This window comes from Schistocerca cancellata, chromosome 5 (assembly GCF_023864275.1).
Source record: "Schistocerca cancellata isolate TAMUIC-IGC-003103 chromosome 5, iqSchCanc2.1, whole genome shotgun sequence".
Lineage (NCBI taxonomy): Eukaryota > Metazoa > Arthropoda > Insecta > Orthoptera > Acrididae > Schistocerca > Schistocerca cancellata.
The window spans coordinates 2,290,850-2,316,746 of record NC_064630.1 but is presented as its reverse complement, the minus strand read 5'-3'; the positions used below and the strand labels follow the sequence as shown (position 1 = coordinate 2,316,746).

The following is a 25,897-nucleotide window of genomic DNA, read 5'->3' as shown; positions in this document are numbered from 1 at the left end:
TATGAAAAAATGTATATTTATCGTAAAAGGGGTTCAAACTTCACGGGAAATGCTCATAAGCATTTCTTAATAAAGGCAGTTACTACGTAAACAATTACCTGCACAGAATATGTTACTAGTATTTTCGACAGAACTCTTACAATGCTATCCAGAGCTGACATCAGAACATACGAACAGACATAATTTTTTTTTTTAGTAAGTGTGCCCCACAATTAATCAATTACCATAGAAACTATTATAACCACAAAAAATTTTATTATGATTATCGATAAAAGTCTTGAGGTGTTAACCAGAACTGTTCATCAAAACTGTTGAACGAATTTACTTTTTCTGTGGAGAAAGTGGATCTAACATCAAAGCAGTTACCGTATAAACTATCATCGCCACAAAAAGAAATTATTAGGATTTTCGATAGAGCTCTTGGTGTTCTGTTCAGAACTGTTGTACGAATTTACTTATTGCGAAAATTGACAAAGAATGTATTCGATACGAAAATTTTTTCGAGTATTGTTGTTTTTTTCGCTAAATTCTGCAGGACTATTCAAATTTTGTACAAATAACTCTAGAACTGTGACATTTCTATCAAGAACTCTGACAAAATATATATTTCTGAGGAAAAGGATTCCAACTTCACAGTAAGTGAAGAGGTTCCCTCCTTAAATTGCAATTATCTCGTAACGTGTTAGCTGCACAAAAAATTGTAATTAGGATATTCGATAGAACTATTGGGGTTCTGTTCAGAACTGCCCTCAGAACTGTTGTCCGAATTTACTTTTTGCGAAAATTGCGAATGTTTGCTATACGAAATTTTTTTCGAATATTGTTGTTTTCTTCGTTAAATTCTGCAGAACTATTCAAATTTTGTACAAAGAACTCTAGAACTATGCCATATCTATCAAGAACTCTGAAAAAAATATATATTTCTGAAAAAAAAAAAAAGGTGCCAACTTCACAGTAAGTGAAAAGATTTTCTCATTAAAATGCAATTATATCGTAAACTATTAGCTGCACAAAAAAATGTTACTTGGAATTTCGAAAGAACTCTTGGAGCTCTGTTCAGAATTGTGCTCAGAACTCTCGTACTTATTTACGTTTTGCGGAAATTGCCAAAGAATATTTTCGATACGAAAATTTTTTCGAGTATTATTGTTTTCGTCGCTAAATTCTGCAGAACTATTGAAATTTTGTACAAAGAACTCTAGAACTATGCTACATCTATCAAGAACTGTGAAAAAAATGTATATTTCTTGAAAAAGGGGTGCTAACGTCACACGACTGTTGGGATTGTGAGGGGAAATGGCACAGGAGATCTGTTTGCGGACTAGCTGTGGGGGATAGTGCCTGCCTGCGAAGGCCTTGAGCCCTCAGCATACTGAGGAAAAGAGTTTTTCTCACTGCAGATACACCGTCCCTGGGTATCCAGGTTGTATGGGAGGGATTTTTTGGGTGAAAGGGATGGCAGCTATCAAAATGCAGATATTCTCAGTGGTTGGTGGGCTTAATGTGGAAAGAGGTGTGGATCCATCCATTAAAGAGGAGGAGGTCAACATCTAGGGAGGTGGCACGGTTGGTTAAGGAGAACCATATGAAGTGGATGGGAGAAAACGTGTTGAGGTTGTGAAGGAAAGAAGGTAGGATGTCTTGACCCTGGGTTCAGATCATGGAGATATCATCAAAGGACCTGAACCAGACTTGGTGTTTTAGGAGGCCGAGAAAGCCTCCTCTAATGGCCCATACAAAGGTTGGCATCAGAGGGTGCCATGAAGGTGCCCATGCTGTGCTGCAGATTGTTTATATACCCTCCCTTCAAATGACAAGTAATTGTTTGTTAGGATAAAGTTAGTAAGGTGTATGAGGAATGATGAAGTGGGTTTGGAGTCTGAAGGACATTGGGAAAGGTAGTGTTCAATAGCAGTAAGACCATAGGCATGTTGGTGTATAGAGGGGTGGCGCCAACAGGACGAGTAAGGATCCAGCAGGTAAAGGGGTAGGGATGGCGGGAAGTCGGTGAAGGAAGTGGTTAGTGTCTTTGACGTGGGAGGCTAGCAGTCCAACACAAACTCAATCTCTGCTTAAAGCCTTAGGTCCTTCCCAGAACATCTCCCTGAACCCATTTCCCTCCTCACCCCTATGACACCCTGCAAACCCAACTTCTACATGATCCCCAAAATCCACAAACCCAATAATCGTGGATGCCCCAGTGTGGCTGGTTATTATGCCACCACTGAAAGAATTTTAGTACTCATTGAGAAACACCTCCAATCATTTGTCTGTAGTCTAGCCTCCCACTTCCCTCACCGACACTCTGCCATCACCATCCCTTTAGGTCCTGGAATCCTACTTGTCAATGTTGATACCACCTCCCTATACACTAACATCACTCATGCCCATGCTCTTACCACTATTGAACACTACCTTCCCCAACGTCCATCGAGACCTTCCAAGACTTGGGCTACCCCCAGACCTAATCTGCAAAAAGATCTCCCATGCCATTTCCCCTCACAACCCCAATCCTTACCCTCCCCAAAAACCTGCCACAAAGGAGTGTCCCTTTCGTCATCCAGTATCACCCTGCCCTGTAAGAACTGAGCCGCATCCTTCGCCAAGGCTTTGATTACCTATCGCTGTACCCTGAAATGAGGGACATCCTACCAGACACACTTCTCACCCCTCCAGAAGTGGTGTTCCATCACTCACTCAACCTCCACAACATCCTAGTCCGTCCCCATGCCACTACCAATGCCAAACCCTTGCCACAAGGATCATATCCCTGTGGAAGACTCTGGTGCAAAACCTGCCCAATCCACCTCCCCCCCCCCCCCCCAGCACTTCCTACTCCAGCCCTGTTACAGGTTTATTCCACCCCAACAGGGGCCGGTCCATCTGTGAAAGCAGCCAGGTCATTTACCAGTTCTGCTGCAATCACTGCACAGCTTTTTATAATGGCATGACCCCAACCAGTTGACTACCAGGACAAAGGCCACCACCGCAAAGTAGACCGCCCTCTGGCACAAGGTGCAGCTAAACATAGCACACTTTATTTCAATGGCTGCTTCACTACTTGAGCCATCTGGATTCTTTCCTCCACCACCAGCTTTTCTGAACTGCGCAGATGGGAGTCATCCTTACAACACATTCTCCGCTCTCGTAATTAACCCTTCCTCAACCTACAGTAACATACTCTCCCCACACCCTCCACCCAACAGCTTTCATGCGCTGTATCCTATCATCTCATCCCCATTCTGTTCATATGCAACCGTTTGTAAAACGCCTGCCCGTCTTTCCCTGCACCTCCCCTCTTTTGCTCCTTTTTTTCCCCACCTGCCTTCCCGCAACCTCCTGACACTGCGCCCGTTGGCACTCTTGTCCCTGCACACTACACCAGATAGCGCTCATCGCTCTCCCCATCCGTACACTACTATCACTTCCCCTTCCTCCTCTTCACCCTCTCCAGATTGCTACTGATGAAGGTTGCTGCCGAAAGCTATATGTGAGTGTCTTTTAATGGAACTTCATGTGTCTTCTTTATGGTAAGTAGTAATCTATCTTTTCCTACATTGTTTAATCAACTAACTAACATGTCAAGGGCGAGAAATGTCATGGTGGAAAACAGCGAGGAGAGACTGACGGTGGTCTTGTGTTGTAATTCATGTGGTTCTGAGAAGCTCAAACCAGTAGTGACTGTAAAATCCGTGTTGTTTTAAACATGGCAACCTATTTCAAACACCATGCTAATATGAGAATAACAGTAAACATTGGATGGCCGAATCTCTCTTCCGTACCCGGTTCTTAAAGTTTCAGCAACAAATGGCTGCAAGGAGGAGAAGTATTTTGCTAACTTGGGACCACTGCTCAGCACATCAGTTCAATGAGCTAGAACTTTCGAACACAGAAGTTGTTTTCTTACTAGCTAACACTGCAGGCCATGTGCAGCCCGTGGATCAATGAATAATCATCTCAACAAAGCGTAATTACAGATGTTGACTTGTCAAGGCTGTCATGAGTGCAATCTAACTACAAGAAACAGTTCCGTATTTGAATTTACTGCAAGCTATCCACAACATATCTGCTGCTTGGGACGAAATTACAACAGACACCACAACTGTTTTAAGACGGCCTGGGCAGCAACTGACAATGCATCAAACAAAGAGGAAACTGATGATACATCTGAACTTACGCGTAATGTAATTACAACTTCGAATTCAGAAACTGCTCTTTCACAGGTTTACATCCGGTTGGTGCTCTCTCTTGTACTCTCAATATGGAAGTATGCACACACAAGACAATACCTATACTGCTAAAGAACCAGTCATCATTTCAGATGATGACGCAAAAGAGAATGAGAATGCTTTACTGTCATCTTTTGAGGAGGAGCATAAAGATATGACACTGCCACCCTGCACTGAAGTTGCAATTGCAATTTCTGTTTTTGAGAGATTTTATGCCGCTTCTGATCTCTCCATGGCATTTCAGGCTGCTCTGCATGCGGTATCTTCAGAGTGTGCCATAATATTTCGACCAACAGTCCAACAAACAACAGTTAATGGGTTTTCTCCAAATTAATGTACAGAAGTAAAATCTGTAATGTATAAGAATTGTTGCAAACTAAAGCAGTGTACAGATTAAAACTTACATTAGTGTGTTCAAGAACAGTACATTAAAGTGTTTCTTAAGGTTATTGTTTGGTGTGTTACATGGCATACTAATTCAATGGGTACAATATTATTCCACAATATACAGGGCGATTCAAAAAGAATACCACAACTTTAGGAATTTAAAACTCTGCAACGACAAAAGGCAGAGCTAAGCACTATGTGTCGGCGAATTAAGGGAGCTATAAAGTTTCATTTAGTTGTACATTTGTTCGCTTGAGGCGCTGTTGACTAGGCGTCAGCGTCAGTTGATGCTAAGATGGCGACCGCTCAACAGAAAGCTTTTTGTGTTATTGAGTACGGCAGAAGTGAATCGACGACAGTTGTTCAACGTGCATTTCGAACGACGTATGGTGTTAAACCTCCTGATTGGTGGTGTATTAAACATTGGTATAAACAGTCAACTACGTGAGGCGATGGATCGGCCGCCAGGCAGCCCGTGACAGAGCACTTCATCACTGGCCTCCAAGAAGCCCTGATCTTACCCCCTGCGATTTTTTCTTATAGGGGTATGTTAAGGATATGGTGTTTCGGCCACCTCTCCCAGCCATCATTGATGATTTGAAACGAGAAATAACAGCAGCTATCCAAACTGTTACGCCTGATATGCTACAGAGTGTGGAACGAGTTGGAGTATTGGGTTGATATTGCTCGAGTGTCTGGAGGGGGCCATATTGAACATCTCTGAACTTGTTTTTGAGTGAAAAAAAAAACCTTTTTAAATACTCTTTGTAATGATGTATAACAGAAGGTTATATTATGTTTCTTTCATTAAATACACATTTTTAAAGTTGTGGTATTCTTTTTGAATCACCCTGTATATGTACCTGTATTGTTTGGATGGGAAAAGAGCCACAAACATTTGACAGTATGTACAGATATCTTCTCAATTAAAAATTTGACATAAATACTGTACATATACAGATTAGTTAGTTTTATTTTTTCTCACAAATTGAGCACTCTCATTCACTGGTGTCCATAACAAGAGAAAACATGATCTCAACATTTGCATATTTTTGCAAAAAAACATTACTTCAAATTTCAATTAATCACATTTACTTTTCACTCCTTTGAAATTTGATTCACTGAATCTGCACTGTAGTAGGCCCATTCTGGGTTTTGACTTCAGTAATTTTCAGCTTGCACCTTGAGAACTTTTACAGTGCCATGTGACTACCCACTTGTTTACAGCACTCATGCCAAGCAACAAGTTGCTTCACAAGCTGGCCTGAGGAGTGAGAAATGAGCTCTTCAGTTTAGGATACAATTGCCATTTCTCAGTATGGAATTTACTGAATAACAACAATATTTCTTGGGATCTCTCTAATTAGCTATGGTATTTCTGTATGGTTGTGAAAAAATTGTTATGAATCAAGCAATCGTCTCTTCTTACCATCACAGTCTAAAATATTGTAAGGTATTTTGTGCATTCTTTCCACTTCAGTGTTTGCACTGTTATCTACTTATCTCTAACTGCACAGTGATCAATCACTGTATCAGGCTACATTTAAATGTAAACAGAAATTTCTGAGAATGACTTAATTCAATTAATAATATCTATGTGAATGGGTAAGTAGGGCAACAGATTAACATTTGTGCACATGGTAAGCTGGCCTGCAAGACAATCTTGTGCAAGAACATAATAGATTCATAAAGTTGGGCTTAATGAAGTAGTTTATGGAAACCTTACCGGAAGATCGAGAATGTTTGAAATATTTATGCAAGAAGTTACTCTTCTAGCACAAGTGGGATCATACACAACAAAATACACCCACAATATATTTTCTGTTGTAGTTAATATGTTGCAAAAGGCTCAAATAGTTGAGCTGACTGATGAGTCCTAAGATTCATCTTTTGAATGGCAATTCGATTTTTCCCCTCAATATTTGTGTGATGTGTGTGAGGAAAAACTGAAGAGTGCTTTGATCAAGCCATAAAAAGTGATGGAGAACTGGGATCAGGGCCAGTACAACGGGATACCATTGTCGGTCACTTCACCAAGATATAACACAGGGTATTCATTGGACAAAAAAGTTCTTGCAGATGCTTTAAGAACAAGAGAAAAAGGAATTAATAGCCAATGATCACACAATTCCTAAAGAGGATTTTTTGGAGTTATTCTTCAATAAAACGTTTGTTCACACTGAAAAAATTAATTACTTCTACAGTTTGCATTCTGCAAGCCACCTCACAGTATGCAGTGGAGGGTAATTTCTTTACCATTCCCCTTTGTTGTGTTCTGTAATTACTTCCTATGAAGCACAATTCATTCACATTTGTGATGTAGAATTTCTATCTTACGCACTGCTTTTGTTCTGCTCTTTATTTTGCTTATCCTTTGCCCAAATACAGTGTCAACTGATCTGACCTTTCCCCATTACAGTCATTCTAAGTCTTCGTCGCTTTATGTAGAAAGCACAACATCTACTAATTTTACAATTGGTACCTGTCTGCTTGAACTGTTGCTTCTTCTGTTCTGATATTTTCATTCATCTCCTTCACCAACGGGAGGGGAGAGGGGGGGGGGGGGGGGGGGGAGGCTCATGATATATGAGGGTGAGCTGAAAAATAATGTCTCTGAATTTTTATAAGAAAACTCTTAAGACTTTTTAAATAACAAAAATGTTATTAACATTCTACATCTGTAATCTTCATGCCTCCATATTTATTTGTCAACATAGTCATTCTAATGACTAACAGATTTCTTCCTATGAGAGACGAGTTTGTTGCTACAGTCACTGTAGAATGTTTGACTTTGTTGATGGAAACAAGACCTCACCTCTGCTTGCACCACTTCGTCACTATCAAAGCGAAATCCCCCAAGGAGTTCTTTATTTTTCAGAAATATGAAAATCAGATGTGGCCAGAATGGAACTGTATGGAGAATGATCAATGACAGTGAACCCAACGTTTTTTGTTGTAGATGTCACAGCACTCATGTGTGGTCTGACAATGTCTTCCTGAAGGATACAGAGCTCCACGTGTAGGCAGTTAGAAACTCTATTACAGCATGCTGTTTCTCATGCACTGAAGTAGTTATGTTCCACACCGTCATGTTACATGTAACGATATGGAGCCCTCTAGCGACAGAAGGTTGCAACTTGCATTAGCGAAAGTAATATGCATGACATGTAATACCTCGACCAATACTGAGAACAGAATAAGGAATTCAGAGGCACTAATTTTCAGCAAGCCCTTGAATATTTTAGTAATCTTCTATTAAGAACTATTCTATATGACACATAGGAACACAATTTGTAGTGGCCACTTGAGTAAGTCATTTACTACCTTTCTCCAAATGGGTCCTTTGAGGAGCAATGGTACTGAACAGTCACAATGTTGAGTACAAACGAAGCACTTGAATTGTGTATCATCTGACAGTAAAAACTATCAAAATCTCAGCTCCTATGGAACTGGGAGTTAATACGACAGCACCTTGTGGCTGGGGAAGGTGACTTTAGTTCTACAGGCTCTGCTGTGAAAATCATTCAGCTTTAAATAAACTGAAAATAATTATACCCTTTAGATTTTATTTGTGCAGAGCCACAGGATTCTGTTTCCTACAATGAGCCACATCAAAATAACAATTTAACTGACAGTGTTTATATCTTATTGTTTTGTATTAACAATGTTAATACTTATCTGAATACACACGGATGGGATCACACTCAGCTGGCTCCTAATATGCTTTGCTGTGTTTCTATTGCTGTGTGTGCTGGCCATGCATGCTTCTACATCTACATGGATACTCTGCAAATCACATTTAAGTTCCTGGCAGAGGGTTCATCAAACAACCTTCACATTAACACACTATTTTTTCTGTGCACTGTTAGAGATTGGAATAATAAACACCTATATCTTTCAGTGCAAGCTCCAATTTCCCTTATTTTAGTATTATGATTGTTACACTCTACAGAGGTCGGCACCAACAAAATATTCTCGCATTCAGAGGAGAAAGCTGGTGACTGAAATTTCATGAGACGATTCCGCCACAACAAAAAAATCTTTGTTTTAATTATGTCCACCTCCAAATCCTGTATCATTTCAGTGACACTCTCTCCCCTATTTTGCGATAATACAAAATGTGCTGCCCTTCTTTGAACTTTCTTGATGTTACTCCATCAGTCCTGTCTGGTAAGGATCCCACACTGTGGAGCAGTATTCTAAAAGAGGACGGACAAGTGTAGTATAGGCAATTTCTTTAGTAGATCTGTCACATTTTCTAAGTACCATGCAGTAGACAGGCAGTGGGTGTTGTAGGCTGCAATTAGCTATCTTCTTTGACAGTAAGTCACTATGTCTGCAAAAGTTCATGAATAAATTTCTGTTGTTCACAATGGAATTTTACTCTGAAAGATCTACCTAATCACAGCTGTCATGTACATCAGTTTGAAGTTCACAGTGAGAAGGGGAAAAAGCACAGTTAGTTTGATCAGCTTCCTCATGCTGAAAGGTGCATCCATTCTTTATTAACAAACTAAATACCAATTAATGAACATGAACTAATTGGCTCACAGTAATTTAACTCCAATATTCAAATCACAAAAAGAAGTTAGTTGCATTTACTTCTGTTTCCCCCAGTATTCATTTGACCCTTGTCAGATGAAGAAACTTTTTATTCTGAGAACTAAAATTTACCATATTTTCTTTAAGTTTATTTCTAGAAATGTGTGGCAAGTAAACACACGAGTGAGCAGCACTCTTTGCCGGAGGGCGGGGGGGAATGGCCTTTACCAGAGGAACCCTCCAACTGCCCTAAGTGCACACCTGAAATCATATGCTCTGTTTCCTGTCCAGTAGTGCAGTGCAGAATGTGGTGCCTTTGTTGATTCTGTTCATGTGGTTGTAGTTCCCAGTACCATTTAAATCAGTTTTTATATTTTATGAAATAATTAGTTATATAAACAGGGTGCATACACGGACAAGGAAAAGAAATTCCCGGATTTTTCCCGGATCTCCCAGTTAAAAATTCATTTATCCCTGATGAAAATACAATTTTTCCATGTTAAATGACAGTATACTTTCCCTCGGAACTGTAAAACGTATCCTTTGAATGGATATGGTTTTATACAGCAGCGTAGAATTTCCCAGTGCTTTAGAAAACGAAACTCAGGGCGAAAAAACCCGTTTTGGAAAGATCTTTGATATGCAGCAACATGTACGCTGCATATTTTCGTATTATGAAAGTATAAATTCTAATTACACCAACAAGAAAATTTAATGGTTTAAATTAATATACATAGCCTAGCTACAAGAAAAGCAAAGCTTTCGCATATAATATTTGTCTTGAAGATTAATAAGCTACAAGAGAAGCTAAGCTTTCACATGTAATGTTGATTTGTTTAGCGCATCTTACACTTTATAAAGATACATCACACAAATACACTAAGAAAATTTTTAATACCGATATAAATCTCTATCTTCTGGGCTAGAAATTATTCTAAATGGCTTGTCATCAAAGAGTTGATTTTTAAAGAGATTTAGGAAATTCATCGTACATTCTCGCACAGTTCATCTTGCGTAAAAGGAAATAATGCTTTTCGAACAACAATTCGCAATATTTTCCTGCGACTTGTTAGAAATAGATTCATTTCAGCAGTTGTCAGACAGTGCCAGATAAGAGGCGTCACCGCACTTGCGCAGGCATAGTGACATAGAAAGCACGTATGTTCGTATGTGTAAACATTAAAAGATCTTACATCTTGTCATAAAAGAAACAAGACATCAGAGGATACTCCAAGAGCGTCGGAATTTCATGAATCATACTAAAATGCATAGTTCGCCTTACAGTGCACATTCGTACGTCCAGATTCCGAATGATGTAGGCCTCGACCTTATATGAAACTTTTCAGTGTGGTTTTCGGGATGTGAATTTTCTTCGAGTACCAGTACTGTATTATCTCATGTTTGGTTCTTTGTTATGGCATAATGCCATACGTGCTAGAAGATGAAAATGTGCACTTGAAACACAGCGAACAGTTGAAACTAGCCAATAGTGTGGAATTAAACACTTCGTTTCAAATAAATTCACTGAATCAGGAGGAAACCCTAATAAAAGCCAAATTTCTTTAGCAAACCCACAAAAATAACTTTATTGTTCTGCAAGGCAATTAATGCTTGACTGTCGGAAAGGTGGAAACAAAATAAAATCTGAAACTAGTAACATATTTTAGCCTTCCGTAATTATGGGAATATATTTTAATTCACTTGATACTTCCCAGCCACAGAAATCTGTCTTATTTTCATTTGACATGAGAGCAGTAAACGAAGAGGAAACACAAAAATCACTAAATGTAAACACCGGTCACGCGGAGACTACCCCCCCCCCCCCCCCCCCATAACTCAGACTGCTCTGAACATCAGAACGTAAAAAAACACTAGACTGGCCCTGTCTAGTGTAGCGATCTGGCCAAAAATTTTCTGTCAAAATTTCACTTTCTTGGATACACCGAGAAGATAATACATAATCTTTCTCGCCTGTTATTACTGTTAGTCATTTATTTCCACTCTGGTAGTCTGAAGCTGTGGATTTCGCTAGTAATTATAACAATGCTGAACATTCGCAAACTGAATCAACCACATAAACAAGCAGCAGTTGGCATTCTCCGGTTCGGTTTTATTCTGCTCAGCTCGTAAAGCCCCGTCCCGTTTTGTCTGCAGGAAAGTTTTTTTTCTAGATGTGACGACGATTCCCCTGCCAGAGGCACCACTTACAATATGCACACATTCAAAAATCAACTTATAGTTCATTCAGAAATCAACTTAGAATTTGTTAAAAAACCAGCAGGGGCGAGTTTCAAAATCATATGAATAATTGATAGACCGACGTGCGCTGGATGCTAGGTGCTTTGTGAAGCAAGGATTTTTTTCCTCAAGAATATGAATTTGTCCCCTCTCCCCCCCCCCCCCCCCCAAATTGCCACCTGGTTCAGATACCCCGGTCTGCCCCCGCCCCCCCACACACTAGATCCAGGTCTGCTGCACACGCATGAATCTGACAGCTTGGGTGCGCCAGTAAAATTTTTACGAGTACCATGTGGCTGGTTGCTGCCACTGCTTGCTGCTGCTGCTGCTGCTGCTACTGCTACTTACACAGCCAACAGCAACAGTTCTGTAGCCAGAAGTGGGAAAAGGTACTAAAAAGCCTTTGACACATTCTGCTGTTGGCAAACGTTTGTACGAGCACTTTTTTATTTTATATGGCACATTTCCATTGCAATTTAAGTTTTATTTTCATTTTTTTCTCTCGTTCATATTTTAACGCTGCAGCAGCAGGATACAGTAATATCCTTTAGTTAGAATATCGGTTCTTACCAGTCAAAATTACAAAAAATTACATGAAAACTTAATCAATGAAAAATTCTTGGAATTCTAAAAAATTCCCGGTTTTTCCCGGATGAAAAAATACCAGGGTTATTCCCGGATCTCCCGGGTCGTATACACCCTGTAGAAGTGATGGATCAGTTTATTACAATGCAAAAAATGTAAATAACCTTACTACAACGCAAGACAATGTGCACAACATGAAGAGAAGGCATTTTCTGAGTAAAGAACATTTGGTCATCTCTAACGTGATTACAATTTGTATTAAAGAATTGGGAGGGGAGGGGGTGGAGGCAGTTGTCAGCTAAAATTACAAGTCCCAACTGAAGGGCTGCAATTTATTAAGAAATCATTCTCGCCACACTACGACAGATCAGTAAGGAATGCAAAAATAAACCACGACTGTGCAGCTAAAGCGGAGTTATTGAACGCAGTTTTCCGAAATTCCTTCACCAGGGAAGACGAATGGAATATTCCAGAATTTGAAACACGAACAGCTGCTAGCACGAGTTTCTTAGAAGTAGATATCTTAGGGGTTGTGAAGCAACTCAAATCACTTGATATGGGCAAGTCTTCAGGTCCTGATTGTATACCGATTAGGTTCCTTTCAGATTACGCTGATACAATAGCTACCTACTTAGCAATCATATACAACTGCTTGCTCACCGATAGATTTGTAACTACAGTCTGGAAAATTGTGTAGGTCGCACCAGTGTTTAAGAAGGGTAGTAGGAGTAATTCATCGAACTACAGACCTATATCATTGACGTCAGTTTGCAGTAGGGTTTTGGGCATATATTGTATTCAAACATTATGAATCACCTCGAAGGGAACGATCTATTGATACGTAATCAGCAAGGTTTCAGAAAACATCGTTCTTGTGCAACACAGCTAGCTCTTTATTCGCACGAAGTAATGGCCACTATCGACAGGGGATCTCAAGTTGATTCCGTATTTCTAGATTTCCGGAAAGCTTTTGACACCGTTCCTCACAAGCAACTTCTAATCAAGCTGCGGGCCTATGGAGTATCGTCTCAGTTGTGCGACTGGATTCGTGATTTCCTGTCAGGAAGGTCGCAGTTCGTAGTAATAGACGGCAAATCATTGAGTAAAATTGAATTGATATCAGGTGTTCCCCAAGGCAGTGTTCTGGGACCTCTGCTGTTCCTGCTCTATATAAATAACCTGGGTGAGAATCTGAGCAGCTCTCTTAGGTTGTTCACAGATGATGCTGTAATTTACCGTCTAGTAAGGTCATCCGAAGACCAGTATCAGTTGCAAAGCGATTTAGAAAAGATTGCAGTATGGTGTGGCAGATGGCAGTTGACGCTAAATAACGAAAAGTGTGAGGTGATCCACATGAGTTCCAAAAGAAATCCGTTGGAATTCGATTACTCGAAAAATAGTACAATTCTCAAGGCTGTCAATTCAACTAAGTACCTGGGTGTTAAAATTACGAACAACTTCAGTTGGAAAGACCACATAGATAATATTGTGGGGAAGGCGAGCCAAAGGTTGCGTTTCATTGGCAGGACACTTAGAAGATGCAACAAGTCCACTAAAGAGAGAGCTTACACTACACTCATTCGTCCTCTGTTAGAATATTGCTGCGCAGTGTGGAATCCTTACCAGGTGGGATTCACAGAGGACACCGAAAGGGTGCAAAAAAGGGCAGCTCGTTTTGTATTATCACGTAATAGGGGAGAGAATGTGGCATATATGATACGCGAATTGGGATGGAAGTCATTAAAGCAACGACGTTTTTCGTCACGGCGAGATCTATTTACGAAATTTCAGTCACCAACTTTCTCTTCCGAATGTGAAAATGTTTTGTTGTGCCCAACCTATATAGGTAGGAATGATCATCAAAATAAAATAAGAGAAATCAGAACTTGAACAGAAAGATTTAGGTGTTCGTTTTTCCCGCGCACTGTTCGGGAGTGGAATGGCAGAGAGATAGTATGATTGCGGTTCAATGAACCCTCTGCCAAGCACTTAAGTGTGAATTGCAGAGTAATCATGTATATGTAGGTGTCTACTGGAATGACTAAGAAAGATCACTAAGAATACTGGGAGAAAACTCATTGCTATCTATAAACAGCTTCACAAAATCTGTATTTCAATAAATGCACTTTTACATCAATCAAAACATAGTGCTGACAAAATGGACATTATTTATTGCTGTAAAACCAAAAAATCTATTTTCCTTGACATAAAGATGTCCTAAGGATGTTGGGTGAAAAGAAATATGAATTCAATCAAAATGTACATATGCTTTTCATTGATTTTAAAAAAGCTTTTGACAGTATCAACAGGGAATATTTATGGAAGTGCATGAGGCAGATTGGCATCCCTAACAAATTGATACATTTAATAAAAGCTTGCACTTTAAACTCAAAATACAAAATAAAAGTAGCTGGCAAACTTTCTGAAGACTTTGAGGTTAAAACTGGAGTCAAACAAGGGGATTCACTCTCACCAGTTCTTTTTAACATAGTAATCAATAGAATAATCCAAAAAGTAAAGCTACTACAAATTGGAGCACAACTGGAAAGCAAAATTAACATTGTAGCATACGCCGATGACATTGCATTATTATCTGACAGTGAGAATGATTTGAAGCTTCTTACAGCACAATTAATTAAAGCCACAAATGGCACAGGCCTCCAGCTGAATACAGACAAAACAATGTACTTTATCTTATCCCGCTATCCATCAAATAATAATGTACTGCAAATTAATAACACAGCTTTCACAAAGACAAATGAATTTAATTACCTTGGTACAATAGTAACCTCTGACAACTCCATAAAAATTGAAATAGAATCACGAATTCAGAAGGCTAACAAATGCTACTATAGTCTCTTGACAGTTTTCAAAAGTAAGTTAATATCTAGGAACACCAAACTACAAGTATACAAATCATTGATTATACCAGTACTCACCTATGGATCTGAAACCTGGACTCTCACAAAAAAAGAGGAAAACAGATTAAGAGTATTTGAACGAAAAATTTTGAGAAAAATATTTGGACCCATAAGAGATAGGATCAGTGATGAATGGAGATTGCTAAATAACAATGAAATTTACAAATTATATAAAGACTCCGATATAGTGGCCAAAATTAAAGCCAAAAGACTGAAATGGATAGGGCATGTCATCAGAGCACCACCAAACAGGACCATCAAGAAAGTGACTGAAGAGATTCCCACCGGAAGACGACCTCTTGGACGCCCACGCATGAGATACTTGGACAATATTCAAGACGATCTCAGAAAACTAGGACATGACAGACAGTGGCAAATTACTTGTAAAGACAGAGCAAAGTGGTTCAACATTGTCCATTCTGCAGCAAAAAGCCTTCATGGATTGTAATGCTTAATAATAATAATAATAATAAAGATGTTTTCAAAAGACACTTCACAAAACGAAGTTTATCTGTAAGTGAAAGAAAGATTGTGGTAGAGAGAAGTGACATAACTGACTAGTGATGCAAATACTTCGTACAAGTATGGAAATTAAGAGAGAAAAGCAGAAAGTTCTTTTATATTGATGGAACTTCCAGTGGACGACAACACTATTTTTAGAAAATGCTGTCAGGACCCGGGTGTTGATGGTGTTATCGACAATGTCAGTGAATGCAACAGAATTACTTTGGTGAATTTTGGATCTAATGCTGGGTTTATTTGTTAGTCAACACATTGTTATCCCCTTCAAAATATTTCCCATTACATATTACACACTTTGCCAGCACTTTTTCCAACTCCCGAAACACCTGTGGAACTATACAAACACAGCTTTTAGCTCTCTCAGTGACACGTTTGCAATTGCATTTGTGCTCTTAAAAGATTGTCTTTTAAGTTTTCTTTACTTCAGGTAACACAAAAAAGTCACATGATGCAAATGTGGGGGCAAGAGTATCATTACAGTACTGTTTTTGGCCAAAGCATCGCTTGCATGCAATGAAGTGAGTAGGTGTGTTACTGTATTGCAAAAACTGTCAATTGTTCTGTCACAAATCTTGATCCCTCCCCCACTTCTAAACTGCTTTATGCAAACGGAGTTGTAATTTTATGTAGAACTCACCTTGTTGCAATAACTCATGGCCCACTATAATGTTAAAATCTAAGAACACCGTGAGTATTACCTACACCTGACCACATTTTTTAGAGTTTTTTTCGGTCTTAATGACCCAGAATGCATTCACTGGAAGGATGAGCCTTAGATTCAATGCCATATCCATCAACTTATGTTTCGTAACCTATTATGACCTGTTTCAGTGGATCCATATTGTCAGCTTCATCTAGCGAGTCCTGGGCAACTCACATTTGTCGCTGTTCTTTTTTCCAAATTCAATTTTTAAACAAATTTAACCAAAGTCCTTTCATGACATGAGCCGGCTGATACATCGATGTCATAAGAGACTTCTCTGATTGTGATTCGGTTATCTTTCATAGTCATTTCAGTCACTTCATCCACAATTACGGTGGTTGATGTGCTGAGTGTTTAGCATGCTCACTATCTTCAATGTCTTCATGCCCGTCTTGGAAATGCATATCCCAGTCAAACACTTGTTCTACTCATAGCAGACTCACTAAAAGTAACAGCTAATATTTTTACAACTCTGATGCACTTTATTTCATTATCATAGCAAAACTGAATACCTGTTCTCTGATCCATTTTTATGCATAATAAATAATCATCGATACTTCCAAAACACCTGTAATCTTTTTGTCTGCTGACACCATACGAAGTATTAAATAGGAAGAATTGACGCATTTCAACAGAGCCTGTCAAAGGAAACTTCCTTTCTTAACAAAGACACAACATAAGAATAAGTCTTTAATCCTGCACTATACACTGAGGTGCAAAAGCCATGAGACACCTCCTAAAATCATGTCAACCTCTTTTTGCCGGGCATAGTGCAGCAACTCGACGTGGCACGGACTCAACAGCCTGCCTCTATAGTCATCATCCATAATTGCGAAAGTGTTGCCAATGCATAATTTTGTGCATGAACTTACTTTTCAATTATGTTCCATAAATGTCCTACAGGATTTATGTCGAGCAGTCTGGGTGGCTAAACCATTCGCTCGAACTGTTCAGAATGTTCTTCGAACCAGTTGCAAACAATTGTGACATGGTGCATTGTCATCCATAAAAATTCCATTGTTGTTTGGGAATATGATGTCCATGAATGGTTGCAAATGGGCTCCAAGTAGTCAAACATAACCATTTCCCATCAATGATCATTTCAGCTGGACCAGAGGACTCAGTCCATTCCATGTAAATACAGCCAACACTATTATGGAACCGCCACCAGCTTGTGAAGTGCCTTGTTTACAACTTGGATCAATGGCGTTACTGGATATGTTCGTTATAATTCCCACATTGACTTCTGTGGTTGCTTCACACACTGTTTCTTGTCTGTTAGGACTGACAATTTTACATAAACATGGTCGCTCTCATTCGTCGTCCTTGGTGAGAGGTAATGTGTGAAATCTGATATTCTTGGCACACTTTTGACACTGTGGATCTCTGAATACTGAACTCCATAACAATTGCCGAAATGGACTATCCCACGTATCTAGGTCCAACTACCATTCTGTGTATGAAGCCTGCTAATTACCATCATGCAGCCATAGTCACGCTGGAAACTTTATCACGTGAATCAGCTGTGTACAAATGATAGCTCTACCAATACACTGCCCTTCTATACCTTGCGTACATGATACTACCACCAATCTGTACACGCCTACTGCTATCTCACTACTTTTGTCACATCAGTGTATTGCATTCAAAATACAGTAGGAGAATGTCCATGGCTTCAGTAGGAGACAGTAGATGAACGTGCATTCAGAGGAACGAACATTCGGTTCTATGTATGTACTTGATGAATGAATCCTGTCCAATGACTTCCATTCCAACGTTAATGTAAGTTATTCTATAATGTTGTGCATCATAAGGAGACCATTGTCTTCTGTATTCCATATAGAGTTCTCACATTTGTCTAAAAATAAATGCCGCCTGGATGTATCTGCACACAGTGTTGCTACATATTTAAAGCACACATCGTGAAAAGACCAGTACAAATTTATGGAACCATGTAGAAGTGCCTCGTGATTTAGCAGTGTAGGAAGAGTGGGGACTCCCTCAATCAAGAGTTTGCCAACAAACTACAGCAGCTTTTATAATACGTGCAACGAACAGACCAGACCTCATCGACGGTGTCAGTGTTGAGACAGGGATTAGTGATCATAATGTTGTCATTATGACTATGGTTACGAAAGTTAAAAAAGCGGTCAAGAAGGCTAGGAGAGTATTCTTACTAGAAAGAGCAGATAAGCAGTTGTTAGCATCCCACTTAGTAAATGAATCGACTTCATATACTTCCAGTACGATGGACGTGGACGAATTATGGGCAAATTTTAAACACATTGTAAATCACGCATTGGACAAGTATGTGCCGAAAAAGTGGGTTACGGATGGAAAAGACCCACCGTGGTTTAACAGCGCAATTCGGAGAATGCTCAGGAAGCAAAGGCAGTTGCACTCGCGGTACAAGGAAGATCGGGAGAATGAGGACAGGCAAAAGTTAGTAGAGATTCGTGCTGCTGTAAAAAGAGCGATGCACGAAGCATTCAACCACTATCACTGTCATACCTTAGCAAAAGATCTTGCTGAAAACCCAAGGAAATTCTGGTCTTACGTAAAATCGGTAAGCAGGTCGAAGGCTTCCATCCAATCATTCACTGATCAGTCTGGCCTGGCAACGGAAGACAGCAAAACGAAAGCTGAAATTTTAAATTTAGCATTTGAGAAATCTTTCACGCAGGAGGATCGTACAAAAATACCGCCGTTGGAGTCTCGTACAGATTCCCGTATGAAGGACATAGTGACAGACATCCCTGGGGTTGTGAAGCAGCTGAATGGGTTGAAAATAAATAAATCGCCAGGTCTAGATGGGATTCCAATTCGGTTTTACAGAGAGTATTCTACTGCATTGGCTCCTTACTTAGCTTGCATTCATCGCGAATCTCTTGCCCAATGTGAAGTCCCGAGCGACTGGAAAAAAGCACAGGTGATGCCTGTATATAAGACCAATATCCTTAACATCGGTTTGTTGCAGGATTCTCGAACATATTCTCAGTTCAAATATAATGAATTTCCTTGAGACAGAGAAGTTGCTGTCCATGTATCAGCACGGCTTTAGAAAGCATTGCTCTTGCGAAACGCAACTCGCCCTTTTTTCACATCATATCTTGCGAACCATGGATGAAGTGTATCAGACGGATGCCATATTCCTTGACTTCCGCAAAGCGTTTGACTCTGTGCCCCACTGCAGACTCCTAACTAAGGTACGAGCATATGGTATTGGTTCCCAAGTATGTGAGTGGCTCGAAGACTTCTTAAGTAATAGAACCCAGTACGTTGTCCTCGATGGTGAGTGTTCATCGGAGGTGAAGGTATCATCTGGAGTGCCGCAGGGAAGTGTGGTAGGTCCGCTGTTGTTTTCTATCTACATAAATGATCTTTTGGATAGGGTGGATAGCAATGTGCAGCTGTTTCCTGATGATGCTGTGGTGTACGGGAAGGTGTCGTCATTGAGTGACTGTAGGAGGATACAAGATGACTTGGACAGGATTTGTGATTGGTGTAAAGAATGGCAGCTAACTCTAAATATAGATACATGTAAATTAATGCAGATTAATAGGAAAAAGAATCCCATAATGTTTGAATACTCCATTAGTAGTGTAGCACTTGACACAGTCACGTCAATTAAATATTTGGGCATCACATTGCAGAGCGATATGAAGTGGGACAAACATGTAATGGCAGTTGTGGGGAAGGCAGATAGTCGTCTTCGGTTCATTGGTAGAATTTTGGGAAGATGTGGTTCATCTGTAAAGGAGACCGCTTATAAAACACTAATACGACCTATTCTTGAGTACTGCTCTTGAGCGTTTGGGATCCCTATCAGGTCGGATTGAGGGAGGACATAGAAGCAATTCAGAGGCAGGCTGCTAGATTTGTTACTGGTAGGTTTGACCATCACGCGAGTGTTACGGAAATGCTTCAGGAACTCGGGTGGGAGTCTCTGGAGGAAAGGAGGCGTTCTTTTCGTGAAGCGCTACTGAGGAAATTTAGAGAACCAGCATCTGAGGCTGACTGCAGAACAATTTTACTGCCGCCAACTTACATTTCGCGGAAAGACCACAAAGATAAGAGAGATTAGGGCTCGTACAGAGGCATATAGACAGTCATTTTTCCCTCGTTCTGTTTGGGAGTGGAACAGGGAGAGAAGATGCTAGTTGTGGTACGAGGTACCCTCTGCCACGCACCGCATGGTGGATTGCGGAGTATGTATGTAGATGTAGAATTTCTGTATCTAGAATGTAAGATCATGTATTATTGAAAGGAAACACACAATATGACTGTAATTTTGGGGTACAAATATGAGCATGGATTCTGATGATCATAAGTTTAAAGGGACTAAACAACTGGAGCATCAATGGCTCTGAGTACTATGGGACTTAACATCTATGGTCATCAGTCCCCTAGAACTACTTAAACCTAACTAACCTAAGGACAGCACACAACACCCAGTCATCACGAGGCAGAGAAAATCCCTGACCCCGCCGGGAATCGAACCCGGGCATGGGAAGCGAGAACGCTACCGCACGACCACGAGCTGCGGACAACTGGGGCATCATTCCCTCTATTTCATGTGAGAAACACGTAAGAAGGTAAAAAGCCAAAAAAATGGGACCTTTGCTGTTCCAGCTACATAACAAGTCAAATAGTAAAAGAGAGAGAGAGAGAGAGAGAGAGAGAGAGAGAGAGAGAGAGAGAGAGAGAGAGAGAGCAGCATCATGCAAAAGAGGGTCTAAAGGGACAGCAAGGTGAGGGGGAATAAAGTAACCTGTGGTCGCATGAGGGGGAAGGGTGGGGGGGTTACCTTCCACAAGGGGAGGCTCTGCCCCCATTCCCATAAACACCCCTAACAAAGTGGAGGAGTATTATAGTTTTAGTGTAAAAGCAACACTTTGGTAGTGGTGGTCTCATCATCCCCAAGCATCTGAGGTAGTGAGGTAGACAAGCTGAGAGAGCACCGCAGCTGCAGTAACGGCAACCCTCCTGATGCACAAGGAACTTGTGGGCAAGTCTCATGTGGCTGATATGAAGTCAGCACAACACAATGACATCTTTCCGAAAGGCCCGGAAAGATGTATGGCATTCCAATTCCCAGAGCACCAAAATATTGTGTCAAAGTTGTAATCTTAAGCCTGTGCCCAATATTTTGACATCAAGATGATCTCCTGCAGTTGTGTCTTTGGCTAGATGGTTGGAGAGTTCATTTTCTGGAATGCCCGTGTGGCTCGGTGTTCAGATGAACGTCACCGACGTTCCAGAATTGTGAGGCCAACCAGTAGGTCCTGGATGTTGGCGACCACAAGATTTTTAGATACAACAGGGATATGCCTTTTAAGCAAACCAGGGAACTGTTGTAGAGTAGGTAGTTTGTTGTGGCCAGGGATTTGATGTACCGCAAAGCCTGAGATATGGCAATCAACTCTGCAGTGTATATAAAGCAGGAACTCAGCAGAGGATGCTTCTCATGTCCCCTTGCATGTGCAAAAGCGTAACCAACCCTGTCATTGACTTTTGACCCATCCATGCACATGCACACTGAATAGAGAATAATTGAGGAGTATTGAGTGAAATAGAATTCGAGAAGGGTAGGATCAGTGTTCTCTTTAGGGCCACAAAAGAGGTCCATCCACATCACAGAGTAGGGTGCAGACCACAGGGAGTGTCAAGAGGGAGCCCTAGGAAAACAGATGAAAGGAGATTCCAGAATGAGATTTTCACTCTGCAGCGGAGTGTGCGCTGATATGAAACTTCCTGGCAGATTAAAACTGCGTGCTGGGCCGAGACTCTAACTCGGGACCTTTGCCTTTCGCGGGCAAGTGCTCTACCATCTGAGCTACCCAAGCACGACTCACGCCCCGTCCTCACAGCTTCACTTCTGCCAGTACCTCGTCTTCTACCATCCAAACTTTACATAAGCTCTCCTGCGAACCTTGCAGAACTAGCACTCCTGAAAGAAAGGATATTGCGGAGACATGGCTTAGCCACAGCCTGGGGCCGTATCTCGACACTCCACCGAAGCACTGTGAGACTCCCATTTGCTGAAAGGGATGTTGTATGACAGAGAACTGTGTGCATGGGAGAATAGTGGGTGGCACGTGATGAGGTGTTTCAGGGTCAGGAAATTAGGACGGTACTGCATTCAGCGAGTACCACGGGATCCATACAGGATGCCAGGAAGCGCTGTGGGTAGTGGATGGTCGCAAATGCGACAGAGTGTAGTCCATATTTGGGACAATGCTCCCAACACTCCTGCTTCCATTTCTTTATTAAAAACCATGCTTTCACCAATAATATCTTGAATGCTATTAAATTATCCATAGACAGATGACACTTGAGCTTTGTAGCATCCGACAGTGTTCCCCGATAGATATGACTATATCTTCAGACCACTGTGGCACCAGTGGTTGTCAGAATGTGCCGCAGTAGTAGGGTACCATTGTTGCAGCAGCACGAATAATAGTACCAATAGTATCCTGTACCACTTTGTCGACATCTGCCGCAGGACTGGCTGCAAAAGTGACTAGCGTGGAGCACATTCCTGATCTCTGTGAGTGGAGAGGGAGAGAACAATAGGAAAATGGTCACTGTCGTGAAGATCGCAATGGATGTGCCGCTGACAATCAGGGGTAAGAAATTCGGGCTGCAAACTGTGAGATCAATAGCTACTTATGTTCTGTGGGCTTCACTGAAACGTGTTGCAGCAAGGCTGTGTAGGCAGACTTCCAATTCTGAAAGAAGTGTTCTAGTACCTGGTCTCTGAGGGACTTAGAGTAGATGCTGGACAGAGGATTAAGAGCTTTACTGCGCCCCGTAAGAGGAAGGGAGGAGGTAGCTGTTCCACTAACTCTAACAGCTCGTGATAATGGAAAGGTCCATCTGGGGGTAGATAAACATTACAGATTGTCATCCAAAGTGACAGGTAGACACTAATGGCCATGGACTCTAGTTCAGTGGTAAGGGACACCTGCTCACTGGTTATATCAGAGTGTATGAGGGTACAAACCCCACTGGACACTCAACATAACGCAATTTGTACAGTAGGGTTGGTAGTTTTTCATAGCAGGGTAATGTGTTGCCGTGAGCTGTGTTTCCTGAAGTGCTAGGCCAATTAAGGAATAATGGCCAGTAAATGACAGAGTTCTGTCAGATGGTGATAGTAGCCATTACAGTTTCATTGAATGAGTGTTGGAATCAGGTCTGAGACAGTGGCAAATGGAGAAGATAGAGGCAATTACTTCGCTACCAGGTCGCAGTCTGCCCGATTGTGGGATCCGTCATCAAGGTGCATACGTTCGATATTTGCAGGGGTGGGGAGCGGACATTTGAAGCCTCAGAAAGTACTACTTTTTTTCTGTTATTTTTGTGAGACTTTGATTTATGTGAAGATTTCCCCAATTTATCTTCCGGGAGCGAATGGGACCATACTTTTCCTTGGTCCGCAGCCTGTGGCTGCTGGTCCTTGTCTTGAGAGGTAGCACCTTGACTGGTGTACTCATCCATGACAACACCAGAAGATGACTAGGCATCTCTGGCCATACCAATGGCATGGAAACCACGAATTCTGCAGGGGTGAGGGGTTTGGGAGCTGACATTCTCTCCCCCAACTGTTAGGCAGGCTTGGAATAGGTGTCTTGCGAGACATCGTTACTGCACGATGTATGGACTGTGACAACAGTCGCAAAATTTGAGACCGTATCAGTCAGATGAGGTCTTTCAAACTTTCTTTGCATCTTGACAAGACAGGCAGTCAAGTAATTTATACTCTTTAATTTTCTTTTCCCTCGAACCCAGAGCACTCAGTTGAATTAGGTAGGCATGGTTCTGGACAGTTGACACATTGAGGGGGTTGGTCACAAAAGCTGCCCTCATGGGATGACCATCCACATGCTCGACAGATAGACCCATTAGAACAGCAGGGGCACATGTCAGGACCTCTGGCACCTAAAACAGCTCAGCGGAGGAGGAAAATAAGGCCTGACATCACACCTACAAAACCAGGACCTTAACCTTCTCATGAAAATGTTGCCGTCAAAGGCCAGGATAAAAGTGCCAGTGACCACATTATTATCTTTGGGTCCCTTCTGGATGTGGCGAACAAAATGAACTCCACATTGCAGCAGATTAGTACGCAGCTTTTCATCAGTTTCTAGCATCATGTTCTGATGGAAGATATCACCCTGACTTATACTCAGCTTGTTATAAGAAGAAATGGTGTCTGGTATATCTCCTATCTTTCAACAGGCCTGAAGTCCTGTGACTGGTTGGCGTACAATGTGCTGATCAGCAAAGATCAATTTCTCATCTTCTCTATTGCTGCAACCTCTCGAAACAAACTAAGAACTCGGTCCATTTCTATTTCTTCTTCCCCGGCTCTTATCTTGAGGCGTGGTCAGAGATGGAAATGCTACAGGATTGTAACTCTCTGCATTAAAATCACTGTTCCTCACTGTTGAGCCGGCCGTGATGGTGTTTGGGCCATTTCATTGTGGATTACCCACCCCGATACCACTCATTCTGATCGGAGGCTTTGCCATGGGCACCACCACGTCAAAGGCAACGGCTGCTTGGCACAATAACCGTTGTCCAGAAGACTGGTACCCCGAAGTTGATAGGCACCTCCTCTTGGCTAGCACAGGGAGGTTACAGCTTAGACATCAGCAGTGCAATCCATGCTGTGTCAGGGGCTACCACCGAGAGGGTACATGACAACCCCACCATGATGGACTGGCTACTGCACCGGATTTTGGGTGCAGGGGTAGATCCCCTTGATTAGTAGGTGCAAAAGATAACAGTACACAGTAGAGAGTAAATGCACCACAGTAACATGTACTTCCCGAAACAGCCAACCCTTCTGTAAAATTTGGAAATTGGGGGGGGGGGGGGTCGGTCAAAAAAGCCAAAATGGGAACTAAAATTTAGAAAGCCAAAAAAAAAAAAGGTGAGGGGAAAAAGTATTAAAGAAAGCAAAAACAGCAAAAACCTTCAGAAGTCTAAAGTACAGTCAAAATAACAAGGTAAAAATGTGACCAAATAAAGAGAATCCTATTAGCCACTCTTACAACAGGCACAGAAGAGCCATGGGTCTATTTTAGCCCCTGACACCACAAGGGGAGGGGGGATATGAGAATGAAGCCCCAACACCTATGGAAAGATGCTAACACAATTTTTTAATGCTTTCTTATGATTTTTGTATTGCATGTCATACATGCATAGTGTATACGATATAAGAACTTGGGGTGAACATTTAATCCTGTAAATAATGGTACTTAAAACAGGAAGTGCGATCAGAACGATCTTTCATGTGATAATACCAAAAAGAATAAACTTAGATTCCAGGTGCCATGTCAACTGATTAATAGCTCTCAGATAGGACTTCCCGTGCAAGTATTGGCAAGTGCTTCAATAAACAACAGCTATTCACGAATTACAGTAACACAATAATGAAGCCACACAAATTAAATCTGAGTGTGTGTGTGTGTGTGTGTGTGTGTGTGTGTGTGTGTGTGTGTGTGTGTGTATGTATGAGAGAGAGAGAGAGAGAGAGAGAGAGAGAGAGGGAGAGGGTGGGGGGGGGGGGGGGGGGAGGGGACGGACGGATTTCTAGTGTTCCATCTCTTTCCTTAATTTAGCATTTATTCAGTTTTCATTTACAAAACTAATCATCTCAATTGAAATGATTGTAATAGAACAAATTATTATAGAGATGAATGAAATACAAATTTCGTATAATGGACAGATAAAAAAATCTACTCACCAAGTGGTGGCAG

At 41.2% G+C, this 25,897-nt stretch overlaps 1 protein-coding gene across 2 annotated transcripts in view; it reads right to left on the bottom strand.

Annotated features, from left to right (window-relative positions):
* LOC126188041 (uncharacterized) overlaps nt 1–25,897 on the bottom strand; it is a 160,275-nt gene that overhangs the window by 87,052 nt on the left and 47,326 nt on the right. The window lies entirely within an intron of this gene.